Source organism: Anopheles arabiensis, chromosome 3 (genome assembly GCF_016920715.1).
Source record: "Anopheles arabiensis isolate DONGOLA chromosome 3, AaraD3, whole genome shotgun sequence".
In the NCBI taxonomy this organism is placed as follows: Eukaryota; Metazoa; Arthropoda; class Insecta; order Diptera; family Culicidae; genus Anopheles; species Anopheles arabiensis.
Window position 1 is genome coordinate 29,086,810 of NC_053518.1, and position 13,220 is coordinate 29,100,029.

General features: G+C 40.2%; 1 protein-coding gene across 3 annotated transcripts in view; it reads right to left on the bottom strand.

Moving 5' to 3' along the window:
* LOC120902223 (zwei Ig domain protein zig-8-like) overlaps positions 1-8,023 on the bottom strand; it is a 49,400-nt gene extending 41,377 nt beyond the window's left edge. The window contains exons 1-2 of one of the 3 annotated variants that reach the window (XM_040310791.1): positions 7,956-8,023; positions 6,001-6,344 (exon numbers count right to left, since the gene is read on the bottom strand). The gene's annotated coding sequence lies outside the window, so the exon portion shown is untranslated. Of the gene's footprint in view, positions 1-6,000; positions 6,345-7,742 lie in introns of all 3 variants that reach the window. The other 2 variants (XM_040310789.1, XM_040310790.1) reach the window with 2 other exon arrangements.
* Positions 8,024-13,220: the final 5,197 nt, after the last annotated feature.

A 13,220-nucleotide genomic window follows, 5' to 3' on the forward strand; every position in this document is an offset into this window, starting at 1 on the left:
AAGGAGTAATTGGATAGGTATACCACAGGTCAAGTGATTTATGCTCCTGCTACTACCAAGTCGAGAGACTCATTCACGAGAAACAAAAACGCTTCAGCCCCAAAAAAGGACGAAAATTACTCGAGAGCATGCACATTTCTCAAGCGATTTCATAATTTTTAAAACTAGTATCTTGTTAAATAAAGATTTCATTGTTTTTTTCCAAAAAGATTGACCATGAATTTCACAGTATTTAGGTCAGACAGGTTTTTTTGCACAGGGAAAAATGTAACCACGCTTTTGATTAATTGCGAGCATTGATAATGTTAATGGTTTGAATATCGTTCCAAAACTACTACTTACAACGTTCTGCACTGCAAATGAATCTTAATTACACAACCATGTTTTATTCTCGCCATTCCATATGAAATGAGCGTTATTATGGATGCATTTTTCCTCATTTCGGTCTTTTGTTTTACAACTACATAAAGCATTTTCAGTGCCAACAAAAGTTCTGCCTCCACGCAGAAAGTGGTTCCAATTGTTTCTACACTCCACTCTCCTGCATGTTGAGCTGCATGTTGGTCCAATTTACAGAGCATAATGCACACCATCGCTACCAAAATCCAAATCATTGTCGTTTTGTCTGAGCCGTACCAAACCAATTTTGCTCTGCATGTGTCCGTGTGCCTGCATAGCCCTACAATAACAAGCGTACAATAGCGATCACTTTAAAACGATTGCTGCAGTTGCAGCCTCACTCATTTTAAAGCACTTAAACTGCTCTATGAAAAGGCTGCAATTCACGGCATGTATTTTGTTCTATAGCGCCAATGTCGGGCAAGTCTATGGAAGTTTGTGGTTGGTCAATTTGCCATCGCTTGGAACGAAACTAAATTGCTGATGTCCAGTGGCGCAAAGTGGAAGCAATTTCAGATATGAGCTTCAACAATGCTTAGATAGTGAAAAAGTTATGATGCAACGCAGCTGGTACGATTAAGAACAATGGTCATGATTTACAAAGTTTTGTGCTTTTTTATGATGTAGATAATACTAAAGAATTGCAATATTATGGGGGAGTTTCTCTAGCCTTACATTCACTATGCAAGGTTTGTTATTTCAGTTTAATTAGTAGTTCCACAATCAGCTTCATGCTGAAATTTATCAAACCATAATATGAATAATTTATGGCGTTGTAAAACACACGAAGCACACAAAGCTTCCTCCATTGCGCATACACTTCACAAAGGAGCAGTTAATTGTTCACTTGTTTGTACTTGCCTAATTAATTCCACTGCAATTTGCTTTACTCAACATCGTTTTAAAAACAAACAAACATGAACTCTCGACACTAAAAGTTGATCGCTCAAGTTAAACTTCAGGAACTACTAAAAATGCGCAGTTTTGGAGGTTAAGGCACAAACGCAGGGAAAGGCATAATAACCAGAAAAACACGAACACTACCACCGAAAAACTGCCCAACGCTCAATTGCCATCGGAGCGAAAACTAAAAACGCTGCAGAATTCATTTGCGTTTTTGACTGTGCTTTTATATGCCAAACTTTTCCCCTGCGTTGAATTTGTTGCATGGTTCGCTTTTCGTTTAGCTCTGGAAATTTGTTTTGGCAATTACGACCACTTAGGCAAACTAAACAAACAAACAAGCTGAATGGTTTTTTGCCCACGAACCAACCTTTTGTTCATTTTCTTTTAAATCACTTTATAAATAGGCGGTAGTTTACTACAGTTTAACAAGATTATGGTTTTATTAGCGTTGGTAGTGGAAAATATAATTTTGTCGGTCAAACTTGTGAAGGGGTTTTTTTCTATCAGAATATTTAATTATTCAACAAGGTTAATTGAGTAAATAAGTCACCAAAGAAGAAGCTTAAATTAGAGTAAAACAGCACAGGTTGAAAGTAAATAATTTAATCTGCTCTTTAGCTCGTTAATTACTGTTGCTTCTTTGGATAGTTATCGTCGGATCATGAAATCAATACCAGCTGCGGTAGTAGGTGCTAATCCTTCTTACTTATCCTAATCTCTCATCGCCTCAAATTAATGAATACTTTGGACCTATCGGATAAAGCGTTGGCTTGAGACATAACAACCCCATTCATCTCAGTTTCTTTCGCTTTGCCCTAGACACCTGCATAATGGCTTGGTTCAACGCTTTGAAGAAGCCATAAATCTGCACAACAATCAGTTAAGCAATCTGATTAATGAACAGCTCTAACAAATAATTAACAGGCAAATAGAGGCGAACCAACTTGTTACTGATGATGGGGTGATGGTCGTTCTTTGATGGTTGAGACTGATAACAATAAGCAGCGTTCCTTTCCCTTCTTTTCAATTTCCTTCTGGCTATGATTTTGAGACTCTAGAGCTTACTTAATGTTTAAAAGGGATGTTGATTACCATAAAACGTTTTGAAGAAACTTAATACCCAAAATGTTTCAAACCTCTTGTCTGTTTGGAATTGAGCAAAGTCTTTACCGGCTTTGCTTGAAACACGAATACGAGCAAAGGCATTTAAGAAAAAAACAGCAAACAACACACAGTCAAAAACATAAAAACAGTCAAAATCTTGCATCTCCATTAGAAGAAAATGTGCGCATTCCGGAACGCAGACTCTCCAAAATCAGTTTTCCTGCCTTGAGCAGTAACGACGATAAAACCCTCTCCCAGATCTTAACATTCTCATGCAGGATGTGATTGTACACTCTCTAGCTACAACCAGACCTCGTCACAAGCGGCATACCCTCGTCGACACGTTGGCGAAACATGCTTCCAAACAGTGGACACAAATCGAGGAAATCTTTTTTATCGTTTTTCACAGGGCGTCCGTTTGGTGTTTTTTTTTATCTCTGCTACTCCTCTGTTAACCGTAAGCCTGCATGCACACCGACACAGACGATTGTGGTTGGATCTGGAGTTTGCACTCAACACTAGCGCTCAAAGTTTTGGGTGAAAAGCCTCTCTTTCACAGATCTCTTATGACTTGTTTTACGTGAGCCTTTAGCTGGTGTCGGTTTTTGTCCATTCCTCATATCTGCATACCTAGCTAGCTCGAAACAGCTGCGGATCCAGTCGCCGTTCGTTAGTAGCTCTAAAAATGGAAAGAAACGATCCCAAACCAAAAAAAACGGCACAAAATTTGATCTAAACCAGCCGAAACCGTTAAGCCAACCACTAATCTCATTCGCACAACGTGTTGCCCGGTATCGTTTCGAGCCTGTTCGGAATGTCATTCATCAATAGAGAGGTCGAAAATATGTGCACCGTTAGTACGACGAATAGACTCGTCAAAGCGTAACGACCACAGTTCATGCGTCCGGTCACGGAAACATATCGGGAAGGCATGAACACTCGTTTTACCCATCAGCAGGCTTACAGCATTTTTTTGCAGCCTTTTTGTTTCTTTTGGGTCTTTCATTTTCTTTGCAATCTTTTGCAATTTGGTCAAGGCACGAAATTTGACGCTTTTCCGCATAACTCAATTTTTGGACGCGCTATTAATATTAACACAGCCGTGAGTGCGCGCCGAAAAAGGTGTGCCCTGGTGTCCAATAACCGGATAACGGCTGCCGTAGTAAGCTTAACCACCGATTCCAACTACCGACACATTATTCATGGTTTGTTGAGTTTTGCTGCTTCTTTATTCTGCCAGAAATGAAACCCAGTGGATGAAGCCATGTCTGGGAAGCAATACGCTAAAAGTTGTCCAGCATCAGTGCAAATGAACGAAAGGGGAGAGAAAGAGCAAGGTAACAAAAAAGCACCCTTAAAGCTTTCAGTCACTGGTCCTTGGTACTTGGGACGCGATGGTGTTGGCAAATTTCATTTTGTTATTTCATGGAATTATCGCTTTCCTTTTCCACTGCCGGTCTGTTTCGGGGCGAGAGAATTGAGAGTCCGAATAACATCGAAAGGGGGAAATAAAAATACTGCTTCAAGCGAGAAAACTGTACCATGGTGACCCATATCCAGAAGTATAGATGGTACAGCTGGTATGAAAATGCAGTTTGCTTGTAAGTATTTTCCACGAATAGTGGCGAATACCTGGGCTTCAATAGAAAACAATGTTTGTGTAGGTGGATATTTTCTCTTTCAGAACGATATGGAGTCATTTTATAAAGTGTAGAATGTGTAGACTATTATCATGATAGCAATTTGAAAATTATACAAACCCTTCTTATTTTCCTACCTTTTTATGTCCCAAAACGGTATACGAGAGTAAATGATACCCTGCTAATGGAGCCGCCCAGTCGTTTGTGTAAAAAGCTCGTTTAATGGAGACGCCTGGTTCAAAGTCACAAACAATTCCCCCGGCATTTTACTTACATTCGCTCCTCGAACGAACAATCTCACTGCATTAGAAAGGATTTGTTTTTTTCTCTCGTTTAATGTCAATACACCCACACGCATGGCTAACACAAATAGATGCACATCATACCCGGCTCATCTCACCATCAACAAGGAAATTTAATTTGATACATCTGTTTAGTCCACATTCGTCCCCGGTTGTTGAATCTGTTCATATCTAGCAAATTTAGAAGCAAACAACGCACCACCTCTCTACTGATGATACCATTCAAAGAAAGCTAATTTTGAGCTCGTAGTTTATGTGTAAACAATCTTCAAAACTCACTTACACATATAATATGAGGAAAACTGGATAAACAATTATTTTAAAATTTACAGATTTTGGTCAGAATACTTGGTTTGTGGATGATCTTTCAAAAGATCATTTTTGAACGTGAAAAAAAACTTATTCCACAGGATGCTTACAATCAAATTTTAATTCAAAGAATACAACAATCGAGAACTTGTTATTTACACAATAAACGAGATATGTTTGAAATCAATTTAGTGACTTTCAGAAACGTATATCATTATGTTTAGAGAAGCTTATTTTCAGATAAATATCAAAATCTCTTTGAAAAGAAAAAATAACTTCTCAAGAACTACCAAGCATCCGTTTCAGTTTATTCCCTTAAATTTTTAATTTATCTGTATCAACTAATCAACTAATCCCTACACGTACGCTGGTGTTCAAACTTTGCCTCTTTCTCACCCAAAATATAACCAAAAATTAAGCTGCTCATAACATTACCGTTCCAAGCTGCTGTCCCACGAGATGCTTGACGATTTCACTATTTTTATGCTATTTTATGGTTTCACACTGCACCGTGCACCACAGTAGTACCACGTAAAGGTATGAGCATTTCGATAAATATTTATGAAACCGTGTGCAACCCGGCCAAGGTTAACCTGCAAAGCCGTGAGCCGGAAAAGCAGACTCCCAAAAGATCACCGGAAAACCGGAGGTGAAAATGCGGTTTTAACGTTTCGTCTGTAGCGGTGGCAGGGAAAAAATAATTTCATGCATAAACTGCCCCTAGGGCAAGTCCCGCAGCTTGTGCTGGTTTTTATGGAAAGCAGGAAACATGAATAAATGTTAAGCTGGTTGGTTGGAGCAACAATACCTCCTTTGCAGGTGTGAGGCATTTTTTACGGGTGATGTTTTTCGCACATGAACATTATTATTATAAACAGGACGAAACGCCTGCTCCGGAAATTGAAAGCCACACTCATTTGAATTCTGTGTTGTTGATACTATCAATTAAAATAAACACAGTATCCGAAGAGGTGCAAAAGTCCTGTTTTCTTTTCAATCTGTTCAACATATTGACATAATTATTCACTTGAAAAGGTTGCATTTACACGCACTGATAGCGCAAAAGTCAAAAATTGAGTTTTGCTGAAAAGCGTCAAATTTCGTACCTTGACCATATTGGAAAAGAACAAAAGCTGTTTTGGATTAGTTTGGTGTGTGGAGCAGCATAGTTTAATGTATTGAATGAAATTACGGATCTAATGTTAGAATAAATACAAAACCATTTATAAAAATACTCAGAAAAGCTTGTCGGTTTACTTTTTTAAATGATAAAAGTTTAAAAGAATAAAATATGCAATCCATGGTAAACCTTACATACATACTATGCTCCATCTACGTACCTGTAGTAAATACTTCCTTTTTGATTTTTATCCAAATTTGGCAGTGTTAGTGTCGGCCGTTCTTTTATAGATTCATTATACCAAAATGTATTCAATAAAACGCAACGCAATCGACGTTATTTTACCAAAACCGCATGCTGTTCACGCTTGTTCCTTTGCGTGGTTTTTGCGATCGCAATTCACAGGTTCTGCTGCTACTGACCGCAACACAAATTGTCAATTACCGTAACAGACACTGTCGGTGAGACGCCACCACACACTGATACATCCAAAGCTCCGAGGTTTAACACCAACAAGAAACACAAAACCACAATCTCCCCCAAACCCTCACGAAGCAAAAAACACTGAAAAATGAAAGGGAAAGAATTGGTTTGAGCATATAACCGAGGCATGGACAAGGGAGTGTTGGTACAATTTTACGCATCTCTGGCCATGCTCTTGCACGATGACGGCTCATACAAACATTGCCCGGTGTACATATACTGTCACACAAACACACAATCAGTATTCTTCATTATCCATCGATAAGCTGAAACCGATATTTAACACACGAATAGTCTCCACCCGAGTTGGGAAAGATTTCCGGGGAACAGTTGTTTATTTATTTATCGCTTCGTTCTTTAAAATCTCATATGTTTTTTTTTCTTTTCTGGACCGCGTTTCAGTTGCCGGACTGCATAAACCATATAATCGGATACAGGATTTCTTTCATTACACTTTAGGTGTCATACCCGGAGATGCGGGTTTTATGCGTCGGATCCCATCTGCTCATCGGAAAGCTCAAACGGGACACTTTTTCTGAAATAAAACGCTACTACACTCTATACTTCACATAAACATTTGCTTTCCTCCTCGTACGGGTCACGTTTTACGAAAGCTTCAGCGTACAGCACTCGGCCAAAAGAAAACACTCCATACCGAATTTGCCCCCATTCACAAGGCATCTCAGCAACGTATGCGTCACGCAACCACTACAACCCCGCATACCAAACACTGCAGTATTACGGAACTGCTCAGAAAATTGCTTTCTAATCCCGTTAAACCGGTCTCACACATTCCACATTCCAATGGCATCTCGCAACGATCACACTAACACACATATCCGGGTCGACGTAAGTACAGATCTGCATGCATTTTATTCCACTGCGTTGCGTACATCATCATCTTCATCATCACCATCATCATCATCATCTACATTATCATCATGGGTGGGTCGTGAAGAATTTCAAATCGCTTTACCAAACATTCCAAGCGCAACAACCTTTTGCGCCAAACACACACACAGCCTGATGCACTGCACTTCATTCCGAGCAATTAACGATTAGTGAAACCGTCATCCCGATGGTAGAAAGGTGCTACTTGTGTGTAAGTAATGTATGTTCCACCATCTAAGGCTTTACCGAGCGCCCTTTTGGCATGCCATTGTACAGGTGTGAACGAACACTTCTGCCATCCAACAGCAAGTCTGTTGTATGGTTGCTTTAAATGGCACTTAATTTTTTAATTTTTTTCCTTTTAATTTCACCCATCGTCTTGCCTTTCTTCATGTATCAAACATCCTTCTTCAAGCAATGGTCGAGAGTAACTTAAAAATAAAAAGCACGACGACTGTTTCATATTGCATCACGGCAGGATCACTTCATTCGCTTCACCGGCAACCAAGAAAGAACCCTTACGACATTATGACACTCTGCTAGCAAAACGAGAGTATTGGAGAGCCTCTTTCCTCAGCAAACACGTACATTCCTACCTTTTAGCCGTTAAAACACGTCTGCCTGCAATGGTCACCAGCGCACCGGCAAAGGTCTAATAATCCCATGTTCAAGTGACGAAGGCTACACCATCCACCAGCAACGATTGCAATGATCTTTCCACCGACTGATGAAGAAGAAAGTACTGATTATGTATCTCTCTTCGATGCGGTAACGGAACGAGAAAAGTCGTTTCCTTATCACCTCCACGACCGCTACTACACGCTAGCACGCACGCACGGACAGCCGTTTCCTGTCAACTACCGTCAACGCTAGTCACCAAGCTACTGAGTTGCTGTTTCGTTTCATTCGCCCATGGGGTTGACTTCGTTGATTCAAGCTGAGCTGAGTGACTTCCCCTAACCGAACGAAAAAGCTTTCGGGGCACTCACTGAGCCATCTGGGGGAGAGAGTTTTCATTGTCACACCAACACAACCGTACGGTTCATTCAAAAACTAGCAAAACGGATAACAAACGTTCACGTTTCGAGGTAAGGGTGTTTTGTTTTGATTTTTTTTTTGTTATTTGTGTGTGAGTTGAACTTGTTCTTGTTCTTGTCTCTCTGTCTTGTCCCAATCCATTATCAGCTGATGCGTTTCAAAGAGTTTGATTGAGTATTACGTACGTTGTGGGAAAAGTTGGTCGATAGGAAACTAAAAGAAGAGTCTATTTGAATGGGCGACAACTGAGGAATCTTTCTAGATTATTTTAGAAACAAATGTGATCAAATTGATTATTTAGAAATAATTTTGACAATTAAATGACACAGTTCGGCAATGTGGCTTTGAAATAAAAAAAAACACAAAATCACTATTCGAAAATTTGTATAGATTTTTTTTGAATGATTAGATCTAAACCCTTAAAAATTGTATGTAATTCAAACAATTTGAGCAAAGCAAAATTTCAAGGATTTTAATTTTCATTCAATTTAAGTCAGTTAAAAAAACGATCGTTAAAAAAGGAATGAAAAAAACCTCGAAAAACTTCCAACAATATTTAAATTTCAACGTATCAGTCGATCTATTATCATTCCTGTCGATAATGAGCTTAAACATAATCTTCAAACATAATGTTTTAGACATGTATCGTAGCAGGAATGTTTTAGACGTAAGCAAGGCTTACGGTTAAACTTTCGCCACTTCGCACTAGCTTTCTACTGATGCGATTTATTAAACTGTCATCCAATCTCCCCCCGCTTCGTAAGGCTCTCCCTACAAGAGGTCGTATTGAATTAGCGATAGTGTCATGAAAAAGTACCAACAGCATTATGAACTCGTATACGCATTGGCCCAAAGCCACCGGCGCAAGATACCATCAACGCCCTACAAAGCCGTCACCAGTGTGGCACATTATATCTCATCAAACACACAGATTATGTGGTGTTGCCGAGCACGATGAGCATGAAATATTCTCCTCCTCCATGCTGACGCATAATGCCTATCCAATAACTTTACCAACCAGCTCATTCCGAACCGAGTGCTGAAAACGCAACGAAAGCTCCACATGCACCCCGTGGAGTGAGCGGGGATCAGTGGCATCCGCTGGTTTAAACTCTGTAGCCACAGCTCGCACACTACTTTCATGTCTTCGCGGACATTTATCCATCCAGCAATGGGGCTTGTCTCACCCAACAGTTCATAGCGGAATAATTTTCATATGACTGAACCCCGAGGACATGGAAAGTTTTTTTTTCGAGCAGGGCAGCAATCCTGCGTTTATCAATTCATTTCATCTTTCATTCTTTCATCTTCACCAACAAACGCCTAGGGCGCATATTGAGCTTGTTTATACCATCACAACTATAGTTCCGTTGCTGGAATGCGAACAGCAGAAGAGCCCCCTCAAGGATGTACAACGCTCACTTTGTGAAGATGAACCAGAAAGACGATGGTAACAAATTCCAAATGTCCTCGGTCAGATATGCATTAGAGCGAAAGATGAGCGTCTGATGTTTGCTTTATGATCTTAAATCATAGATAAAGACATATATATGTGTTGAACTCTCATGCTCTGAGCTTTCTTGTGTCAAAGGTTGAAAAACTCATGAACAACACTCTGAAGCATAGAAAAGTCTTTATTCGTAATTTTGGATGATTTTCGTTATCAAGAAAAGCTTTTCTGTACTCCCAATACACTTCACGATGGTGTTTAAAAACACTAACAAGCACAAGAAAAACATAAATATTAGAACATCGATTAATTACCTTTCAGAACTGCTGTTTTTCAAAGAATTTAAATGGGCAAATTATTTCCTGAAGCAAATTTTTGATTATATCATCAGCATTGCATCGTGCGGACCACACGTAAACCAAACCCTAGAAGCAAACATTCCATAAGGAGATACACAACGTTGGCCAAACGACGTCAATCATTTTCTCAGCGCTCGTTTTCCTTTTGGCAGGTCGTTTTCTTTTTCTCTGTCTATCTTGAACATTGACTTCAACGACTTGAACCGTACCTTTGAGTCGTAAAATCACAACGACATACAGTGCAATTCACCTTGACTTCGTTCTCGTCAATGGGAAAGATGTAAGGACACCCAACAACCCACCTCATTCGATGATTTTCGGTTTCGTAGTAGGTTGCAGGCACAAGAAGGCACAAACATCATGGGTTTGAATGTCAATTGACGGTTTCAAAGGAAAATTGAAAGCTTCTCGCTATAACTTCTATCAAACCCTCAACAGCTAGCGTTCAATCGATGTCCCGCCCCGTGCCCGAGAATTGATTTTCATTCAAAACCGCTTGGTGTTGAAGAAGTTTACAAGCGCTTCAAAGTAAACCGCAACAAGGGCGATGACTGGTGATGCATAAATGATGTGCCGTCGAATAATTAAACTAACTTCGCCGGTGCTTCGTTCTGCAAGACGATGGCTGCATCAAGCGTAGAGAGTTTCGTGATCACCAGGTGGCTTTCAATTAACTATTCAAATAACATCCCAACGCAGGGTGAGCTCTGAGCGTAGTGGTAGATTGAAAAGAGAATTTGCAGAATATCGGCACCTTTATCGGTGATCATTGATGCATGGCGAGTTACGCGGAAAAGCGGAAAGTTTAGAGAGAAAGCATACAACATTCAGTTCAAAGAAACAGGATGATATTAAGCGGTTTTTTTCAATTCCGATACAAAATCATCCACAACAGTCGGCTCTTCTGTGTTATAAAATTCACTCTGGCAATAATCAATGCAAAAAACTACCATTATGACCTGATGAACGCACATTGTGACAATTTCACGCTCTTACGCGCACATTCACGTTATCCGATTGTGATGAGCTTCACAGATTTTCCACTTGAATCTCACGTGCCGTGGAAAAAGACAGGAATCATACTCACATTTCCAGCCCACCTAGCAGCTTCTTCCGGTTTGGATGGATGGAAACGGTCACCTCCAGTTACGTGTTACATTCTGTTGGTCACCAGCAGAGGCTTGATTATTCAATTTATTTCTGTTTTTACTACGTGCACTCCAATAATGCTGTGAAGCAGAAATGTATCAATTTCAATCCAAATATTCCTGGCGTGTGGGAAAAATATACCAGAAAAGGTGATTTTTGTATGGTTCGATTAATGTCTAGATACAATGGATGCCGAAAAAACGATCTATTCCTCCTCAAATTCAAGGCCTCCTTGTTCTCGGAAGCAATCACACCCACATCAAAGACACTCGAGACGTAGCCGTGTAAATGTAGCTGTGTATCGTTTGGCAAGTGGCAAATTTCGCTTAATCGCTCAGAAAATGCGCTTGCCTAGACGATAACAAACGGCGCTTAGCCTCCCTCCTTGGAACCTTTGAAAGGATCATCGACGAACGAGAAAACAGTACGTTGTTTCAGTTCCGTTCGAGCAATCAGCAGAAAACATTGAATTATCATAGCGAATGTTTCGATGATCCCAAGTGGCAATTGGAAACGTGTCGACCAAATTGAAGAATCCTCGTTGCTGTGCGCATTAAATACCGGGAATCTGAACATAAATTTAGATTGAGAAACTGTTTTTTTATCAAATTATTTAATTGCAGGCTAAACCTCAATTGCTTCCTGTCGCTTGCTCACACGAACCTTGCCGTAAATGTTCTGAAGCACACGCTCCTGTTCTATGCCTACATAAACGACCCCATGCTCTCTTTCCTGGCTTAATCTAAGTACCACATCACACTCACCAAACAGCCAGTAGGAGATTGTTGGTTTATCTAACTTCGCTTTGCAACACTTTCAGCTCCGAAACTGTGCTCGGGGATGTTGCGGCTTCCGCTTTACACGCGCAATTTTGTCGCCGTTCATCAGACGCAAAACTTCCCGTTTGCTGCTGCTGCGGCTCTGCGACAATCTGTTTCCGAATTGTCGGTCGCTTCCTGCGCACCATTACAAAACGAGGCAGCACAACTTCCGTCATCTGTCGAGCCCAAGCAGCAGCAGCAGCAGGAGCAGCAACGGCAGCAACACCATTACACACATTTTCGAGCATTAATTTCCGCGCGTACCGTGTCGCATATGCATGGGTTGCGAGTTGGTTCTTTGGTAGCGTTTTTTCCTAATGGTTCAGACATATTGCCTCAAAAGGATTACCGAGCCATGAAAGGATATGAGCAAATAAAAAGCAGCAGAAAAAGAGGAAAAGCTGTGTTTGTTTCATCGTTCTGCTGGAGTTAGCAGCAGTGATGCAAATTGAAAAATAATTTAGATAAAAAAATAAATCATCAAAACAAAACAAAACAAAACAAAATTCATTTGTTGACTGTAAAAAAAACCACTTGCGATCTGTATCAAAAGTACGATGCTGTTAGATTATCACAAAACATTTCTGTTACGGGCGTTGTAGTCATTTTTTTACCCGGGAAATAAATTTATTCCAATGCACGCTACATTATCCACTCTATCAAACTACTACACTGCTCTCCGGCATTAAAACTAAACACACAATAGAGCCACGAGAAATGACATACAAATAAGAATAGCAAATAATCAGATTTACTGACATCAATTAACATTCACCCGGAATTGGCCACAACTCTCGGAAGTGTGCATGGTTCAGTGGGACCATAAAAAAGGGAAAGCAGGAAACACAAACTACACTTCTCTGATAGGGACACATTGCCCCACACTCCTTTAATAAGAACATAGTGGCGTGCGTTTCCGTCTTAATCGTACAACAGATTGCGGAAACTTTCGGATTCCACATATGGCAACCATTATGATTTGGTTTTCTGCTGGATCCAAAAAAAGCCCTCGACAAACCCGGAAGCACATGCGTGACCATTGTGTTGGACAAGCGGGAAAAGCTGAAGCCCATTTTGATTGTATTGTGTTGAAGATGAAAAGCAGAACATCGCAAGCGTGACCATGTTTTCTTGTTTGTGGTGGCAAAGGAAAGGCATGCTGTATATTGTGTAGTCTTTACGTGTAATTTTGTTGAGACAAAGACAGTATTGAACCATTATGCTCTTTTTCCAGGAATCAATAGAGCAA